At 40.0% G+C, this 20,268-nt stretch overlaps 1 protein-coding gene across 1 annotated transcript in view; it reads right to left on the reverse strand.

Moving 5' to 3' along the window:
* The window catches only part of PLPPR1 (phospholipid phosphatase related 1), a 139,074-nt gene that overhangs the window by 76,751 nt on the left and 42,055 nt on the right, over positions 1 to 20,268 (reverse strand). The gene's annotated exons all lie outside the window — the stretch shown is intronic.

Genomic DNA, 20,268 nt, shown 5'->3' on the forward strand with positions numbered 1-20,268 from the left:
TGAGCACAACAGGATTAAAGTGAAGGATTGGGCCCTTGCTGCAAAGTCTTTCTAGCCTGCTATAAATTAGTACATCAACCCACAAAATCCTTCCTACTTAGCATCACTTCAGGCTACTCACTATTTTAATTGAACATAACCTTGCAACACTCTGCAATAAGATATTTAATCTCTTTACAGCACAAAAATTATGAAAGGAGAGAAAAGGAGAGTAGCATGAAAAATTTTAACTGAGTGTATGTGTGTTCTTGCGTGTGTCTGAGGTAACACATCCAGAAGCCAAGTCTGACTTCAAATCCTCTGCTATCAGGTTAAACATAAGCACATGAAGAAAGAGCACAGATTTAGGTGGCCCCAATCCTGCTTTCAACACTAATATAGAAACACTTCCCTGACCATCACAGCCAGGGTTCTTCCCATGAGCCAGCTTCACAGGGAGGAAAGAGGTGAAAACTGGCGTATCTTCCAGAGAATTACGTTCCTTTGCTTGCACAGCATCTTGCTTCAGCTCTTTGCCCTCACTGGCATCAGGGCAGTAATTAAGGCCTTGGCATATGGAGTCTGTGATGTGTGAAGGGAGGTCAGTGCTTCTTCACGAGCTCTCAGCAGGGTAGCTGGTAGCAACACAATTACCAAAGTATAGAGCTCAGCAGAGGTTACCAAGCTTGACTGAGAAGCTGGGTAAGCTGTCAAGGGTTGCAGCTAGCACTGAAGTCCCTGTCACTTCAATGCAAGCTTTTGTCTTATGTCACCTATGAACTGCTCCCATAACTCATATCTCAGCTCTTCACAATCTGGCCCAGAGCTGTAAGATACGTAATGCATATGAAAGTTTTGGTCATGTGGTTCTAGCCTCAGTCTGGCTTTAGTGACACCAGTGAAGCCACATCCTGTGTTAGGATGGCTTCTCAGCTCTTAACCATTTTAAAACAGTTTTGGGTCAAAGAAAATATTTAGCAAATGTCACCTGTGACATGTTTCTGGCACTCCCCTCCTACACTACATCGGAGTTCTGAAGTACAAATATTCTGGGTTTTCAAAATGGCCATTTTCCCAAACATATTTCAGCTTTATTTAGGAGATAAATACATGGATTTTATCTTGGAGGTTAGTGTCATTATTTCAAAAAAGGACAAGCTAATCCACTCCAGTTTGGACTGCAGAAAAAAATTTCAATCATTCAATTTTTAACAACATTTTCATGCTGCAAGCTCTTGTGCCACATGGTCCTCCTTTTACCTCTGCAAAACTCATGGTGCCTGTGGAAACTCTTGGCTAGCCTGTGCCTGATATAGCAGATCTTTTCATTGGCTTACTCTACTGAAGAAGAGGACTAGTGTGATTTTGGTGGGACCACACCATCCTTTGTTCCCCTCCCCTTGGCAACGAGTACACAGATAGCGTACTCACAGACGAGAGCAATCCCTACCTGCTTCAGTCTGCCCAGCAGTCAGAGATACATTTGCCCAAAGAATAAGATGTAAAATAAGTGTTTAGTGACAGTCTGGTTTTATAATCCATAAAAGTCTCTTCCCATCGAACAAATTTTCATAGCAGAAAATCTCTGACCAAAGCAACAGGAAAGAACAGCTTTAATTAGCATCTGGTATCGTCTTCTCAATTTTTATTTTTATTTTCATCAATTTGACTCAAGTGTTAAGGAACTTATGTCAGCAAAACTATGAAAGGCTATTTAGATTCCATTAGCTGTGACCTTTTAATGCCTGCTATGTGAGCACTGCAATAAGAGCAGAATAGGTCAAATGTATTTCAACTAATTAAGGAACCATGTAAAGGGAATATTAATAATCTGGAGCTCTATGAGGTGCTTCTGCTCTTACCACAAAGTAGTGTGGTTGGATAATACAACATTTGTGAATTAATTAGCACTAGTTAAGTTCTCATCTTGCTCAATTTACCCCACACTCATTTTCAGAAAGCCCTTGAACTAAAGTGTAGGAGGTTATTGTCTAACCTCTCATGGGAGAACAAGTAGAGACACAGAAAGTACAAAAGTGAATGGAAAATTAACTAAAAAGGACAGTAAAGAAAGAATTCAGGCTGAGGAGATTTTATCGCCTCTGGGATCAATCCAGAGGGAAAAAGGAGAATGAATGTCAACAAGCAAAGCAAAGAAAAATATTCTAAAATAAGGTATTTTCTTACAGGTTAATAACCAGAAGAAAAATTATCTAAAAGCCCCATTCAGTTATATTGTAAAGCTTTTTACCTGACAGACAGCAAAAGGGACATCTAGGATAGATCAGCATTTTCTGACCGTTTACAGCATAGCTCCAGCAGCCGACACACCAACAGCTGATCACCATCCCATATTGACCAGTGCTCAATGAATTATCTGTGAATTACTTCTGAAGACAATGGTCACCCCTTATATTAATATATATTAAACAGTAGAGTTTTGGTAGCAGAGGGCTGCAAGGGTGCCCTGTCCGGGAGGAGGCCATAAAGTGCCCTGTGCTGGATGGCTCTGAAACGGATGGGAACAGCCCATCATGCACCAAAACCTCAACTGTCAGAGCGGTGCACGTGGTCCCGCTGCCCAGGATATATAAGGAAGGGTGATAGCCACGAGCAGCAGGAGAAAATGGAGGGGACGTGTGAGGACACATGTGAGTGCAGGCACAAAAGGGGAAATGTGAGGAGAAATGTGAAGAGACGCGTGTGGAGAAACGAAAGGGAGGAGACATGTAGAAGGGCACACTGCCGGGGACATGGCTGGAGGTGCACTCTGGGAAGGAGGAGCTCCGTGCTGGGGTATGACGCATGCCTTTGGGGGGACAGCAGCCCACAGGGGACCTGTGCTGGGACAGGGACACCTTGAGTGGACCACGGCCGTGGGGGACCCATGCAAGGGCAGGGAAACCCCAAGGGACCGCTGTGGGGCACCCGTGCTGGGGCAGAGGACCTGCAGTGGAGAAAAATGATTGAGAAATATGGAGTGGCAGAGAGAAATCTTCATGCACTGACCCCAAACCCCTGCTCCTCGTCTCGCCAGCGGGACTGGGGAGCCTGGTGGGTGAGGAGAGGTGTTGGACTGAAGTTGAGCCTGGGAATAGGGAAGGAGAGGTGTTTCCCTAAGCATTTGTTTAATTGTTTATGTCTTCTTTTCTTCTCAGTACCTGAATTGGTAATTAAAGGTTTCTGTTAACAGGCAATAAATTAAATTAAGTGAAATTCCCCGAGTCAAGACTGTTTTGCCTGCAACACCCCTATGCTTTTTAATCAACATCCTGCTTAGCTGAGATTGAACATTATGGCTTTCCATGTCACAGCATATAATGGGTACCTATAGAAAATACAAAAATGTCAACAATCCAGAAAAACTAAATCCACATCCCCAGAACAGGCATTAGTCATCTTGGTTCTCAAACTATGTTCATTTAATCAATGCTAATGCAGTTTCTTTTCCCATTATCTCAGAGAGTGCCATTCCAAAATGCAGGAACTACTCTGCCGGCTAAGACAGCAGTTTAGCCACTGGTACACATGGTACATTATTCTATTGCAGAATTTATGGACTGCCTGCTCAGACTATAGGTGAGGAGGGCAACCACTAATCCTTTCTTTTTTTTTTTTTGTTCCCAGGATGTGACGCAAGCACAAGAAGCTGGATTGGACTTCCTGTCCTTTTTCATCTAGACATTTTCATTATCTTTTCAGCATCAGCTAACATTCTGTTTTAAAATAAAATTTAAATGTTAAGCAGGGTAAGTAGGAACACAACTCCAGTATTTCTATAACAAAATTAAAGACACTTAAAATGTAAGTATTTGCCTATTTTCAAATTACTTTAACCTTGCATTAACAATTAGCCAGCCTCTGTTAGTAACTGGCTTCCAATTATATACATCTTCACTCCCATTAAAACAAGAATTCTATTTTCAAGGAAAAAAATCACTGAAATTTCTGCACTGGTCCATCAAGATAGCTTGCACAACTGTAACACAGAATTGCACATGGGAAACCTTCATTCAATTAAGGAAACAAATGCAAACTAACGCCACAGCTCAAGATGATTATCCAAACCTTTGCTGAGAACTGTATTATTAAAACCTTTATTTATTAGACTCTTACAGATCTCATTCAAAAGCAGTCCCCTTTTTCCTGCGGGGAAACAAAGCCAGAAAGAGTTGAAGTGATTTGCCAAACATTGCACAACAGCTCAATGTCTAGACTGAAAAAAGACTCTCAGTCTCCTGCCAAGTGCTCTACCCACTTGACTGTACAATCCCTACACTTCAAATTTATTTGCTAATTCCTACAACAGAACTATGCAGCTACTGACTACACACTTAAACAATAAAGGTTTCCCTTAGCTTGCTACTGCCACCAAACCGAGTTTTGCTGCTGAAAACACAGTGACAGGAAGCACATCACAGATCTGCACAAGCATGGATCAAACATACACCGAGTTGTGACAGTCTCATGCTCTCACTGTGGAACTTCACCCAAGGCATATTCAAACGCACTTCGCTATCCTAGCACAACCCTGAAACGAGCATGCATATAATTTCAAACAGGTTGCAACAGGATTGTAGAGGGTTAAAATACTTCATCTTTCCCAAAGCTCTTTGCCACATAAACCTAATCAAGGCATAACAGAAGGCCTAAGGAATCAAAAGTATGATGTTCCTGAAAAAGACAGTAATGGTTACCTAATGTACCTAATGGCAAGAGAGAAGATACCCACTTTTGCCCTGGCTTTCCATCATCAAAGGACTCTCGAGTCCACCCACCGTAACCTTACTAACAAAAAGCACTGTGGCCATCAGAAACAGCAGCATGGTGTCAGACTCATGATATTGTATGTCCAATGTTCAACCAACATGCTTGATTACTAGTTGTTAATTATTGATTGATATTTGACTTTTAGTTGTTAACAGAGAAATTGCCTAGTAGCTGAATATGAATAAATGTGTTTTGAGACTTGCCTGGTGTCTCTGTCTCCCAGAACACTCATCTCAGCAGTCCCCAATTCCCTAGTTTGCAACAGCATTCAGAGGAGAAGGTGAATGGATGAAGCTGGAGCTCGATATACCAGATCTAGATTTCGCCACAGAATAAATATTTTAAGTGTTATAAATGCCCAGTTTCTATTTAAGCTATGACCACTTGAAAAAATTGGCTTATTGGTGATAATGCTTATCACACATGTCTCTGCAAACCAAATATCCAGAAACTATTTACATCCCTAATATTAACAGGAAGGAGAAACAAAGAAAACCTACTAACACACAAAATAAACCAACACACGTTCACCACCACTACAGCCACTTTTGCAACACTTGTCTAGTAAATCAGAAGAACAATCTCTCTGATGAAAGTTCTGACCTTTTTCTGCTAGCAGAGATAACCTTTAACATATCTGCACTCAAATTAGCAAACCATTTTATGGCTTGCAATGGTGCATAAGTATTACTGTTCACAGTATATTTAAAATGACGATCCTTAATACAAAATCATAGGAATAGTTATCTGAATTCCTAAACCCACCAATCTCTTAAAAATCAGATGCTGAATCCCAAAGCAGGCTTTTGATCCAAAAATAGAAGTAAAACTAGAGATTTTAGGAATTCTGCTAGGGATATTTTCTCTTCCAGTTACTAGCTTTATGTGGAAGGTTATCCAATGCTTGAGTGATAAGCAGCAGTGTAAAATCCATAGACAGGCAGGCCGATAAGGCATCTGCACCACTTATATCTTCAAGAGAGTTCAAGTGTTATGTCAATAAAGCAGAGGCCTTGTAACAACTTCTCACTGCGGGGAAGTAAGTGAAATCCCGATGCTACAGCTGCTAGTGGCAAAATCTCTGTTGATGACACAGGGCCAGGATTTCAGGCAGGGGGATGGTTTCCCCCCACATGGATGTTGCCAAAATAGAACCCAAAACTTAACTGTTGAAATCACAAATACAAGTGTGCTAATATCTGGGAAAACAAAACTGTCACAAAGCATTTTTTGCAAGTATCCCCCACCCCCCAAACCTTTTCTTGCCCTGAAGGTCTGAAAGTGTCATCAGGGTTGATCTATTTCATTTGGTGAGGTGTTGAACTCCTTGCTACAATGTTCAGTGCATCACTTATTCAGTGTTGCTTAGAATGACACTTCCTAAAATGTGGTATCAAATCAGCACAACCATATGGATAACAATTTAACCTGGTGTAACTGAGGCATCTCTCTTTTGTTGTGAAAGAATTATCAGCACATGGTAAATGAAGTAAGAATCAGATTACAGGATTCATTAAGAAATGCTTAAAAAATATCAAGCAGTCTTTGCAAAAAACACCACTGAATTTATCCACGAAATTAGCAAGACCAGTCTTGCTCCTAACTTTCAATTAACTCAAAAAATCAAATTATTCAGGCTCTCATTTCATTCCTTCAAATTTTAAAAAATGAATCTAATTGAAATAGTCATGCATATTCTCGGGCAGAAGAAAAAGACTATTTCTGGCCTTTACTCATGCACCTGAAGGCACTTCATCTTAATTTAGACTAATTAATGGGTCTTGTGAGCTTCTCTGAAACAAATGCAAAATGCAACTGCTCACTTCTTTTTACTTCAAATAAGTTAAAGCTCCACATATGTATTTTTAAGGCCATTCATATTAACACAATGGCAGGAGTGGTCAGCAGTAAGTGCTTCAGTTTCACTTTATAAGAAAAAGGGACTTTCAATTCCAGAGATAAATAATATGATTAGTTTAATGAAAATGTAGCGGTTTACAATTCAAAAAGTAGTATATTCAGGATCCAGCACTGTGATTGAATCAAATGAGACACAGGTACTCTGTTTAGTTCTGTGCTAAACAGCCAGTTTGAAAATGCTGTAGTAGTGTTACAATTTTAGTGTCTCATTTGCACATTCTACAAATAAAATGGTCAAGACACGTTTTTATTTCTAACCAGCAGTCTTGCAGGCTCAGGCTGGAAAATAAATATCAAAGTATATCCCCCCAGTCCTTGGAACACAGTCATGAAGGATCTGTGACTAAATTTCATCTTATGAAATCAATTCAGCTGTGTTTGGTGCCTCATTGAAAAGCACCTACAGGCCCTTAAAAACAATTCTGCAGAAAATTTCAAAAGAAACAACTGAGCCCTTATCACTCCTCTGACTGATCTGTTTTTTATGGGTTAACAGGTGGTGTTTTTGTGTGCCACCCTTGCTGAGCCTAAGCCCAAACTAGCTCCTGATTCAGGTCTTCATTGTATTTTAATTGGGTTGTGTCAATAAACGATGCAACTCATCCTCATATTTGCAGGATTTTGTGCTCTGGTGGACGAAGCAGGTCACCAAAGATTGCAGTGCTTCCAACAACTTCCACAAGAGGAGGACAGGAAACATATTTTTTAAATCCTGAAAAAAAAAAAACCAAATAGAAGCATACACTCTTTTCTCAGCCCCAGATAAGGACAGAAGGCCAATATTTAAAAATAATTGCTATGTGAAATATCGACAAATTAAAATAGAATAAATATTTCATTTCACACTCTTCACAAACTTATATAAATTATATGTGGGCAGGGTGAAGATGGGGCTTACAAGTCTGAACTTTTTTTTTTTTAATTTAAACGAAGCTCATAAACATGCTACTTTGCCAGAAAAATGTGTTGATGCTGTCAAAAGAAAACTACTGTCTTAAACGTCTTCAGAGCACCTCTAATTTTCTCAACACCCTACTGCCCTGGATCTCTGCACTATTGCTCTGACTAGAGCAATAAAATATAGCGTCCGATAGAGATTACCAGGGTTATGGCCTGTTTTAGCAGCTTTTTGCTTGCAGGAGGAACCGAGTGGTTACAGTCTCACCAGCCAACAAAGGTTTCCTTGATGCCACAAATGCCTGCGCTGGAACACACCTAGTGCAACCAGCTCCTGCACCAGCCTTCCCTTCTCACGGGCGCAGGCTGAGGCACGGCACCGCAATGCGTCTACTCCCAGCCAGTGCCTAAGCTGATGCACCAGCAGGGATTAAAGGAAAGTCCATGGGAGGCTCTGACATATACCCAAACTGAGAAGAAATGAATGTCGGTTTTGCATTTCCCTCCACTGAGCAAGCAATGGCATATCCTTCTTTATTTGAAGGAAAAGGCTTCTATGAGGTGTCAGGGAATAACTGGAACTACTCTCCAGCTTGATATGGAGATCTCCAAGAAAATTTCCAGATCCCCCTGCTCCCACTTTCCCACTACAACAGTTTACGAAGCCAATGCTTTTGCTGAGACTTCATACAGCTCACAGTAAAGGCCAACACAGTGGGAATACTGAGATGAGCCCAGGAAGACATATATACACCTGTGTCAGCTGGTGGGCGAGGAGGGAAATCAGATGAGTCAAATGTTTAGATTAACTTCCAGTTTTTTTCAGGTGATGAATGCTGCATTGAAGATTTCATCTCAAAATCAGGCTGAGCTTACACTAAACACACAACATGTAAAAAGCACAAGCCAAAGGACTCTCTCTGTTTAGAAAAAATGCATTCATTTTGGCTCCCCCGCGGCCAAGCAAGAAAAACTGAGTCAGTACTGAGTGCAAGCTCTCATATAATGAAAGTAAACAAGCAGCTGCCTCACTACACTGCAGCTTTTGGCGATCAGACCCAGGGGCACAATTTCTTGCTCCTCTGATGCTCTTGCATTGGTACTGGCAGTGGAGCTGGCAGAGATGCACAAAGACTACCAAGTTGTCTTCCCAGTCTTGCAAAACTGTCAGCAAGCTCAATCTTACCTGGATTTTTTATCTATTCCCTTGGTTCATAAATATCAAGTTCAACTTTTTTCCTTGCAACAATAGAGCACAAAGGATTCCTGGCATGCCTTTTCTGTTCCTTCATGCTAAACCCTGTGATAGAAGCTCTCATTGAAACAAAAATACCGGGAGGGTGGAGAGGGGAGGAAGGAGGAGAAAAATAGCCCTGATTTTTTGCCTCACCTTTTTATCTCTGAGGCTATTATGTGTCCAAAGGAAAAAAAGATAACCAGTATAGGCTGAATAGTGTCATTTTTTCACTTTTAATGACAGTATTGCACCACAACTTGTGCAGTTTATGTGGGCCTCTGAAACTCTACTTAGATGGAAAACCAAGAATTTATTGGTAGTCTAACTAAAATCTTAACAATCTAATGAAATAATTGTCACTAGTCCATATTTAATTATAACCAACAAAAAAAGAAAATAAATTAATAAACTACTACCAAAAAGTCTCCATACAGTTAAAAACTTTATACACAGACACTGTAGTACCTACTCCACCTCTCTGGTGTTATGCTCACCCTGGATCACTCTCTGAGTCCTACAGTTGATGGCTTTAGTCTGGTATGGGAGAAAGGGTCATGGTAAGTTGTCAGTGTCCTGAGTTTTTCTCCATGAGCAAGACACTGATGTTAATGGCAGGAGCTTCTTCTTCTTTGGTCTGGGACCTGTTTGGGGTTATTTTTATACATTGTATAACACACTTTACATTTTGCTCTTTCTACACTGTTCTGCAATTCCATGTCATGTCCAAATTTGCTATATATGGTATACTTTACATAGTCTCTCTTTACTCCTTTTGTAACGCCTAAAACCAGTTTTACCCAGCTCCCCAGGCTGCAGTCGTTTAGTGACCAGTAATTGACCATTGGTGGGTTGATTGTTTATAGCTCTGATGGCTCTGGTATCACCTGTTGCCTGTGCTTTTAAGGTCTCTGCTGTTATCTAAGGTCTGTACTACTGCATTCTGTGTTTTTATCCTAGGTTCATAGATAGTTCATGCTACACACAATAGTTACTTGCTAGTTCTAGCTATTAGATACACAAATACATCAAAATTATTATAGCAATAAGCCCTACATCATGTAATCACACAAAACTAAGCTAAAGCTAAAGCTAATTAGATAGCAGGTACTTGTTTGTTAGACAACTGCTGTTACTGCTCTACAGACCCAAACAAAGCTCCAGGCAGGCAGGCCAAGACAAGCCCAAGAAAGCAGGTCCTGAGACCATCCCCTGGCTTTTGATAGTCCAGCAAGGATGTTGCAAATCACCCTATGGATTTAGGCTCCTGATTAGGACCAAGCACAGATCTTCTTGGAGGTCTTTGCTCTCTCCTGTCTGATCTTGTCTCATTACAACCTGTGAAGGTTTCAGAGAGCCCACTGAGCCCACTGGCCAACCGTGGCCATTGTTTGAACTGCCAGGCATTTGATTTTTACAGCAAATACAGTTTGCTGTTACCAAACTATTATGATTAAAATGACTATAAAATTAAAATGACTGCAAAAAATCTATGATGCAAAACCAAATTCTGAAATTCTTTCAGCTGAGGAGACCATAATGTTGCTTCTAAGACTATTCTGTGTTTAAAATCACATCCTTTAGCATAGCTATCACTAGATATATACATTTTATCAGGTAAATTGTACACAGTAAGGCATATAATAAGGTATTATATAAGGTATATAATGATTTGTGGACACTTATATGCACACAGATCTGTATGCACCAAAGTACAACTGGAGCCTACCAAGGGCACTATAGATAATAACTGGAAATAATTGACACAATTTCACAAACACACTTGGTCAAATTATGATTAAACAGTCATCTAAACACTGAGAGCTGTTATATTCACATAAATATGCATATCTTGCCCTGTGCTGCTTGCTGGCATTCTTCTAAAGAGACCGTCAGAAATATTCTATATTGTCTGATAGCCCTCCATTGCTGATGTTCTGATCTCATCTCTAAAATACTATTAGTATTATTACTATTTTAATTACCTGATCAGCTCTTCAAAAATAAAACAAATCCTTTCCATCAGACTGCTGTAGGATTGCCCATCACACACGTATACAGTGTTTTGTAACCCCATAATAGAGGAAGCTCTGGTTTCTACCATCTGTTATTTTCTACCCATCTGAGGGCCATCAGTTTATACACTGCTGTTTTAAAACATCCCCAATACAGCATTACACAAAGGTGCAGTCATCCCAATCACAAAGTGATAAAGCTACACTTAACGACTTGCAATCTGTTAAAACTCAGTATACCAGGGGAAACATTTCTATACTTAGCTGCTTCATAATTGCTCCTTGTAGTGCTTAAAATATCCTGTTTTATAAAAGCACAAAGTTACATTTTCCTATAGATATGTATACACACATACCCATTTTTTAGATTGCACACAGAAACATTGTATTCATATCCTACTGATCTATTAATCTCAATCACTACTAATAATAAGAGGTTTATCCATCTTCACCAACACAAACTGGTTTTCTCTGGTTTGGAGATGGATATACCTTTGAATTGGATCAATTTTTCTTTATTTCCTTTGTGTGTTCATATTTTTCTTTGTTGTCACTTCACATCATCACTGACCCTTAAAAGGTATTTTTCCCTTTACATATATGGATGTCTGAAAATACAAACAAAACAAAAAAAGTGAAAGCAAAGCTAAGAAACTTTGAGTTAACAATATCCTTCGTGTTGGAATGGATTACTTATTCTTCTGTGCTATGGAAGACAATAATAGCAAATATCATAAAGACTGTAAACTATTTTCACACTGATACCTTTTGCATTTACTTTACTTGATCCTCTTGCTTTAGATAAGTTGCTTTATCCCTTATAACAATCAGATATTATTTGTAAATATTTTTCTTTTTTTCCTCCACCTCCACCTTTCTCCTGCCACCTTCTGGAAGGCATGTTAAGAGAAGCCAAAAACTTTACACTTTTCTTCCTTGCTTCTCTACATGTAGGGCTCATACCACACTGGAGATGTGACTTACATTGTGCTGCACACCCAGCCCAGCCCTCCTTGCAGCAGGTTGCACTGCTGCAAACCCCTGTTCAATGAACGTTAGAGGCTAAAATAGTTGTGATTTTTCACTGGCTATCACCTGCTTTGTCACTGTGATTTCATGCTGCTTCTCACAGCCTGCGTGATCAGCGCCTGCGGCAGGACAGGCGCCTCAGCAACAACAGCCCTGGCTTCTTCTCTCTCTGTTGCACCTTTTCTTTCTTTATCTCTTTGTTCCTTCTGTAATCAAGCCTTTAGTACCTCATTCTTTTCCAACATTTGCTTCCTTAGAGCAGTCCTCTTAACTGCTCCTGTCACAGACTGCACCTGATATCTTTTTTTTTTTTTATTGTATCAATGCACATGACAGCATGAGACAGCGCTGAGGTGCTTTGATTCCTGATCAACCCTTAGCTCTACCAGAACAGTACGCTTTTCCCAGGGTTCAAATTTTAATTTTGCAAGAGCCCCGGAAAGACAAGGGATGGCTCTAGGCTGAAAGTGAGAGGACAGAGGCAGTGGGTTTAACAGCTTTTCTTGCATTGATCTCCACCAAGATGCCCAGTAGGACACTTGTTGAAGCATTGTTCCAGCACCTCAATTCCTCCCTCAAGCTTCATGTCAAGCAAAGGTATTGCTTTATATTAACATGCCCACCCCCGCTTTTGATACCTTTTTTCCTGAGAAAGAATACTCTGAAGTCATAATGGCAAAGGCAGTAGTTTGTACTGCTTCTTAGTCATTTGCAGCACTGGGATTTTTCTTTAGCTTACTGTCATTTATTTTCCCCCAGAGCACCCCTATTTCTCTTACTCAGGCTTCTAGCTCATGATATGCTGTTCCTATATTTATAGTCCCTAAAACTAGATTTTAGCTTCTGATATTCCTTTTAAAGCTTGTAGAGATCCATGCACCTCCTCAAATGACCGTTTGTTGCTACAGGGGATATATCTAGCCTAGCTTTTACAGCCACCCACTGAGAAGTGGTAGTGGAAGCTTGCACAGCATTATCCCAGTCACACATGGTAAGGCAAATAGTTCCTTCTCATTTAAGAAGCCATTCAATGCATGTATTTATATTTAAAGGGTCTGATTTTGGGGTCAAGCCTGTTTAACATTCTGGGGTCAGCTCAGCAGTTTCTTAATAACTTGATACAGCTCTGATTGCACATTGCTCCTCCTTCCCTTCTTCCTCCACTTTTTCATTTTACAGCAGTGAAGGGTGCTCCAGAAGGCACTTCAAAGACTCTCAACATCCTCTTACAGAGTGTCGTGACCTGAGACCCTATACTAAACTCCTCTGGGGGAGGGAGGGGGGTGAACTAGGTCAAACCTAGACCTAAACTAGATCTCTGCCCACCCCCCCTCATCATTTCTTTTGGAAGGTGCTTTAATAAGTACTACAGTTATGTTTCACTTTGCCCCCAATGCTGCTTTTAACTTTTCCTCCTCAGCTTCACAATCTCAGTAGCCTGCACCCTTCTCTTTAAGGGTTTGTGACTCCTACACCATTACTTTGACTGCTGTTTGAGTCTCTCTTACAGCTGTTGAACTGATGCGGGGTGGAGAGGGGAGCAGAGGGCAATGTTCATTCCCTGATTTTCACTCCTAACTGCCTTTTCGCCTATAAGGAAGGCTTTAGCGCCTCTTCCAGCATTTGCTTCCTCAGAGTAGCTACTTACATGCATTTTGGTACTGCGTAACACTTCTAATTTGCTCTACAGCTGCAAACCATTCTTAACTGTTTCCCAGTTTACACTCTCTATTTCATTTTCTATGTCTTGGTTTTTGTCCTTCAGTTTTGAACTTCCTCATCTAGTCTTTCCACTACCAACCACACAGCCCTCTCCCCTGCACACCTACTTGCTTCACAGGATGGTTTTGTTCACGTTGTTTCTTCAAAGTTTACAAACTCTTGGTCAGCAACTAAGAGCGTCCTGCAAGAATCTGGATTCCAAGGGTCCAGTCCCCACTGCCTAACTGAGTCATCTCTTCCTATGACAAGCAAGCAGACTCTTCAGGGAACAGAGTGAGCTTCCACTTCCACTCCTGACTGCTCTTAAGAAAAAAAAGGGCAGGGGGTATGTAAATCTCTTCTCTGCCCTTCTCTTATAGATGTTCCTGGCTTTTCTTTTCTGCATCTTACTTTGCAGATTAGACTGCTCAAAAATAAAAATAAAACTGGCACCCAACTACATTGGGTTGCCACATCACCTTTTTTGTCAAGCTTCGTTAGCTACCGCTGCACTGGCTGACACCTAACCAAACCAATGCTTGCCTAGGTTGAGTTCCAACCAAATTAAGAGAAGGAGGCAAAGACCATCTTTTCCCCCTCTTTTAGTGATCCTTGATCACGTAAGCTTTCCAAAAATGAGTTTCTACACTTTAACGGTGATACTTGCCAGGACCTCAGAAATGCACATTACCCATACTCCTGGTTCTCAGTGATGACCCAGCATGCCATAAAAGCTTGTCCACATTCTCCACCAATTTGATGCACTAAAACTTGTGCAGTTTATACAGGCCAAAGAAACACATCTTCAGTGCAGAGCCTGGAATTTATTGCTGACCTAACTGAAATCTTAAGTCTAATGAAATGACTTAACAGTCTGCAGCTTGTTACAGTGGCTACAATGGGGTACATCAGGAGCTGTATCAAGCCCCATTTACTAATTCTTAACAAGTTTAAACCAGAATTTCAAGAAATGTAGGATCACTTTCTTAGCTGTTGATGTCACAGGTCACTTATCCATCCATAACCCTATCATGATTATTCAGTAAGTGATGGGATCATGAAATATGAAGCTGTATGTTTTGTGAACTTCTGCTGGAGCAAAACAATGTTGCACCATCTGTTCCATAAATCCAAGCATCAGTCATACAACACTGTCATTGCTTAGCTTAAAAGCAACCACTCGTACATATACTTACTCACTGAGCTTTTCAAAGCATCTCTGCTAAGCTAACTGTTCATTCACTGAAGGCAGGGATAAAACTCCCATGGAGAACAAAGTTCAGCCACAGCTAATTCTGTGACTCAATGACACTATAAATTCAGCTTTTGGTCTCCTGATACCTAAATCAAGTGTACCACAGCTGTGTGTCACAAAGCTCAGGTATTAAACATAGCTATAATTCAAATTTATTAAAAAGAAAATAATTGGTTAACTCTGCACCTGCAAGCCATGATGTGCCTGTCCTCTTACATCTGCCAAAAAGCCATATAAATGCCATATTGTGCATTCAGCAAATTCGGCAGAATCATAGTCCCAGGCTCACCCCTTAATCAGATGAATTTAGCAGTCCTTGGCAATCCATGGTACACAGATCTCATATTAATGACCATGCAACCATGCTTTTAGTGCTGATGAATATGAACTGGACACAGAGGCCCTCTGCCTCTGTGCAGTAGCTGAACCTTTTTACCTACTGACAAAACTGGAATGTCTCCAAGCCCCACCTCTGGGCCCATCCTGGCACAGAGAGAAAAAAGTCAGCAGGAAACTGACAGACAGATTGATGACAATGGGGAGGATGAGATCCACTGTAATGAGTTTGGTCCTGTGAAGCAAACCTGACAATAATAATGATTGGCATAAAAGAGTCCCAAGAGAAGCAATACAATGATTATCACAACAGGAGGTATTTGCTCATAAGAGAATGACTGTGACAGCTAAATATAACTGGCTTCCCTGAACAGTGAGGAGCACATGATAGTGCTTTTCAAGTATTTTGGAAACATAAGCGACTGGTTCTTTACAGCTATGTGACCCTGAGAGTTACTTACAAAAAGGTCTTTTCATTCCAGGATCTATTTGCAATGGGATATTTGAGGCCCATTGCAAAACAATGAAAAATCACCTCCTAACAAAGGAAAGGAAGTATTTAGTGTTCTGATGATAGACATAATGACAGATAACAGGATGGAATCTAATAAAAGAAAATTTTATGACATATCAGATTTAGTGCATTAGATATTTCCAGCAAGGAAAGCTTTGGAAAGATTTCAGCACACTTGTGAATGCTATATCTAGCCAGTCATACTAAACATACAGCGCTAGGGCAATGGCTGGTAACATGTATGAGCTAATAAACTTTTCCCATCTTTAATTTGAATGATCAGGCATGAAGTGGGACAACTCTTGAACTCTTAATGGAAATACCAATAAACAAACAACTGAAGTGCAACCATGTCCTCATCTCCCTTAGAAAGCTAAGAGGGCTATAATACACACCTTTTTGTCTAACCCAAAGGAAAAGGGACTACCCTGCCCAGAACCCTCCACCTCACATGTTACAGCATTATTGATTCTTGGAAAAACATTTTGAATAGGTTTGTGTCTAACACTCCAGAGTTATAAAGGACAATGCTAACAAAAAATCTAAGGGGGCTGCTAAGCCTTCTGCTTCAGGGTTTTAGCCTGTCTCTTGCAATTAGAGATGAGGAGCAGAGCCAGTTTTGGAGAAACTGGAAAAGGAACACACAGATTATCCCACATTTGCCTATTACAGGATTTTTCCTTTCTGAACATCTGCTGCTGGCCTCTGTTAGAAACAGGACACCAGACATGCGGGCTCCGTATCTGCACCAGATCCTTAAATCCATTTACTTCTAGAAGAATTTCTATATACAGTGTGCTTTGGCAACAAAAAATATTCTCCAACAGTGAACCACATCCTGCATTAACTAATCAGCATCATCTTCCAATGGTTCACTTTTTAAACTCAGAGCCCTAACAGCCATTTGCACCATGGCAGTATCCACATAAACAGCAATGTACAATGGGCCCCACAGCCAGGATAAACCATCTGCAGATTAGTTGTCCAAACCAAATACCTGGCACTGTTTCTTCAAATGATCTCTCTCTCTCTCCCACTGCTGATTTGTAGACACAGCAGGGTTCATGCAAAGCCAGAAAACCTTGAGATGTGGGAAGAAGGAGCTTCATGGCTCTTGCATCAATACTAGGGCAGCCCAGCCCCTGTGAAAGTGCCTTGTGATTTCAGCTGAGTGAGATTTTATATTTGCTTTTTATCAAGCCAGTGCTGTCAGAGGAATAAAATTCATTCCACTAGTACACGGGCAAGTTCTCTATTACCAAGCGAGGATTTACAAGAGACAGGAAAGAGAAGCTTGATTTATATTTCTCCATATTCAGGATTCTTCTTGGAGGAAGTTCTACCCTGTACAATCAGAAAGCAGGAGACAAGAAAAAATATTTGCTTCTATATCACTGCCTTAGATGGGCTCCTCAAAGACCTTAGACAATTTCAGCTCAGCATTCTCATGTGAAAACACCAGTAAAATCAAGACATGAGTGATGACAACAGGGTCTGTTCCTTTGAACAAAATCTCAGCTTCTAAAGTTTGCAATCTGAACTAGCCAGACACCAAAGGTACATACACAGCTTCTCTCTTAGGCCATGTCTAAATTGTTCCTGCTTGGTACCATCTATATGAAATGAAAACAATAAAAGTGAACTTTTATTGATATGAACATGGCAGAAAGGTCACACAGTGTTAAAAATAAATAAACAAACAAACAAACAATAAAATCCACCCCCAAACTCTATCCTGACATATTTGTGATTTTGCAATTTGAATTTGCTTGTTAAGGATAAATTCGCATGAGGGCTATTGGAATAAACTCTAACCAATAAGATGTTCAGGTTTCTTTGATTTCTTTGTTGTTTTAGGAATAATCTGGCAGATTTTTGCCAGTCTGCATAATCCAGAAAAGCAATTCTAACATGGATTAAGTTTTAGAAGTTCTTTTCAAAAATTCACGTGACTTCCAACAGACACTGAGTGCTTTCCACTGTAACTGGCTCAAATCAAATTAAGGGCACTCAAGGCAACACAGGCATCAACCCCATATTTTTACCAAAGACAAAAGTGAATTTTTTAGTTAAACCATGACTGAACTCTGGTTGACATATAGTCTAATGGATTTAACAGAGTTATTTTGAGCACTTGGATCAGTTTGGTTCTTCAGACTCCAACAGACTCTCTGCAGGGATCAAGAGCAAGTAGAGACCATCAGCAGACAATATTTTCACAAAAACTTAGAGATTTGTAACAGAAATATTAAGGTTTTTATGAAGAAAGAATGAAATAAGGGTGGTGGAATAGGAAGGCAGACACAGAAAGCACCAGAAGAAACAACAGAGCAAGGGTTAAGAAGAAAGGTATGCATTAATTGCCAGAACAGTGCATGTGGGATTTCTTTCAAATGGAGATGAAAGGCTGTGAAAAAGATGAAGAACAGGACTGGAGACCCAAAATACCCAGATAAAGAAAAAATAAGAACTCTGAAATTTGAGAATTTTGCCCAAGATTTATTAGGAGGTGAAACAAAATTATAAGGCAAAACATCCAAAAAGGTACCCACTACTAAAGGTTATAAAGGAAAGGCCAGTCTCAAATCGGTTTGTCTTCGCCAGTCAAGAAGAATCCCACAGACATGACAAGGATTGGTGGTCAGCCTCGTGACCTGATTCCCTGCCTGGTTCACTCTAGACCCATGCTGCTTAAAGCATTCATTAACAACACGAAGCAGAACTGTCTTAGTCTATGCCCTGAGAAGGAGAAAGCATTCTCCCATTAAACTGAGTGGAAACATACACAGTACTAATAAAAGTTGTTGATTCATACAAAAGTCTTGACTAACATACAGGTAACTCATTCATGTAAATTTTCAATAAAGCCTCAAGCTTAGAGGGATCCAAAGAATACAGAGCTGTATCGCTAATAAATAGCTTAAAGAATAAATTCAAAAGGTAGAATTGCAGATCTGAAGGGATAAGTGCAGCCTAATCAATATGGTATTGCCATTACTAGTGACAGGCCACAGGATTTGTACAAACTTATCCTCAAGTCTTACCTGGCTTTGTCTTGGCCTGCCTGGAGCTTTAATTTAGCTTGTTTAGCTGACTCAGCAGTTGTCTGGAAAGCAGGTAACTGTTAACCTTATCTGCTGTAGCTTGGCTTTGTGCACCTGTGTGGTTCAATGACTATTCGTGAAATATTTTTGATATATTTCTGCAGCTAAGAGCTAGTCATAACATGAAGCTATTCTGTGTAGAGCAAACTGTCCATGAACCTAGAATACAGAGAATGGAGGAGTACAACTGTAGAACGATAGCAGAGGCCTTGAAAGCATAGGCACAGGATGATACCTCAAGTGTCATGGCTATAAACAAACCATGAATGGTCAGTTATTGGCCACTAAAGGAATGCAGCCTTGGGAGCTGGGTAAAACAGGTTTATTGGCACTACAAAAAGAACAAAGAAGAAACACATCATACATAGAAAATTCAGATGTAATGTGAAATTGTGGACCAGTGAACAAAGGGCAAGTAAACCAACTGCATATGGAGAAGTATGAAAATAACTGCAAGGGAACCCAGGACCAAAGAGTAAGAAATCCCCACCATCGACACCAGTGTCTTCCTTCCAGCCAAGACCTTGGACAACGACTCAGAGCAGTCCCTGCTTCTTCTTTAGGAAGACTGGAGGACACAGAAAGGCGAGTGTTACACAGGGGAAGCAGCAGATACTGGGAAGTGTGTGTACAACAGTTTTAACTGTGTTATTAAAGGGAATTACCTATACAAACTGGATATTTGGACAGAATGTTTGTATCATTTTGACCAGAGTAATCACAACTGTTTGGTGCATGGTGACCGGGCTGCTAAGACACTGATTTGACAATAGATTCTTGGTTCTGCATAGAAGGTATGTTCCTTTAGCTTACATAAATTGCTCAAGAGGAAGAGTAACAACAACAACAAAAAAAACTATATTTGATGGATTAAAAAAAAAAAAGTCTTATCACGCTGAAATGGTTATTCCTTTTTAATTTCTTCTGGAGTTATTAGTTCAAGAATATTTGACTAGCTGGTGTGATAGAATTTGATAGTACCCGCAGTATCCAGTCTGTTTTTTTCTTTTTCTTATGCTAAATTTTAATGTTTTTCTCATGTCATCAGCTTTTGTCCTTGATTTAAATCTCTTTTGTTCTCCAATTGTATTCCAATTTTTGCATTAGTTGCTGTTGTTTCTGTTCTTAAGTCACGAAACCTGAAGGACATCTACAGATCAAAATATTGGGGAACAATTTTTAAATAGGACAAAGTGAATTGGATACACTCCCAGGGACCTTCAAATAAGAAAAGACAAACAATATACAAGCATTCTAAAATCATAAGTAAGATGCTTGCAATTTACAATACTTACTTGAAAATTATGTTTTTTAATATACTATTCTGTAATTTTCTGGGGGGGGGGTTGAGCTTTTGGAATACAGATCTTCATATAATCAAGTCTTCCCTTGAAAGCATTGTTTGTAGGACTTTAATTAAAAAAAAAATTTTTTTAAAAAAGGAGAGAGGGCAACTATGTAGTCACAGGACTTGAGGAGCCAAGGCTTTAAGACAAGCATGAAATACAGTTCTG

The sequence above is a fragment of the Apteryx mantelli genome, chromosome Z, assembly GCF_036417845.1.
Source record: "Apteryx mantelli isolate bAptMan1 chromosome Z, bAptMan1.hap1, whole genome shotgun sequence".
NCBI classification, from domain to species: Eukaryota; Metazoa; Chordata; class Aves; order Apterygiformes; family Apterygidae; genus Apteryx; species Apteryx mantelli.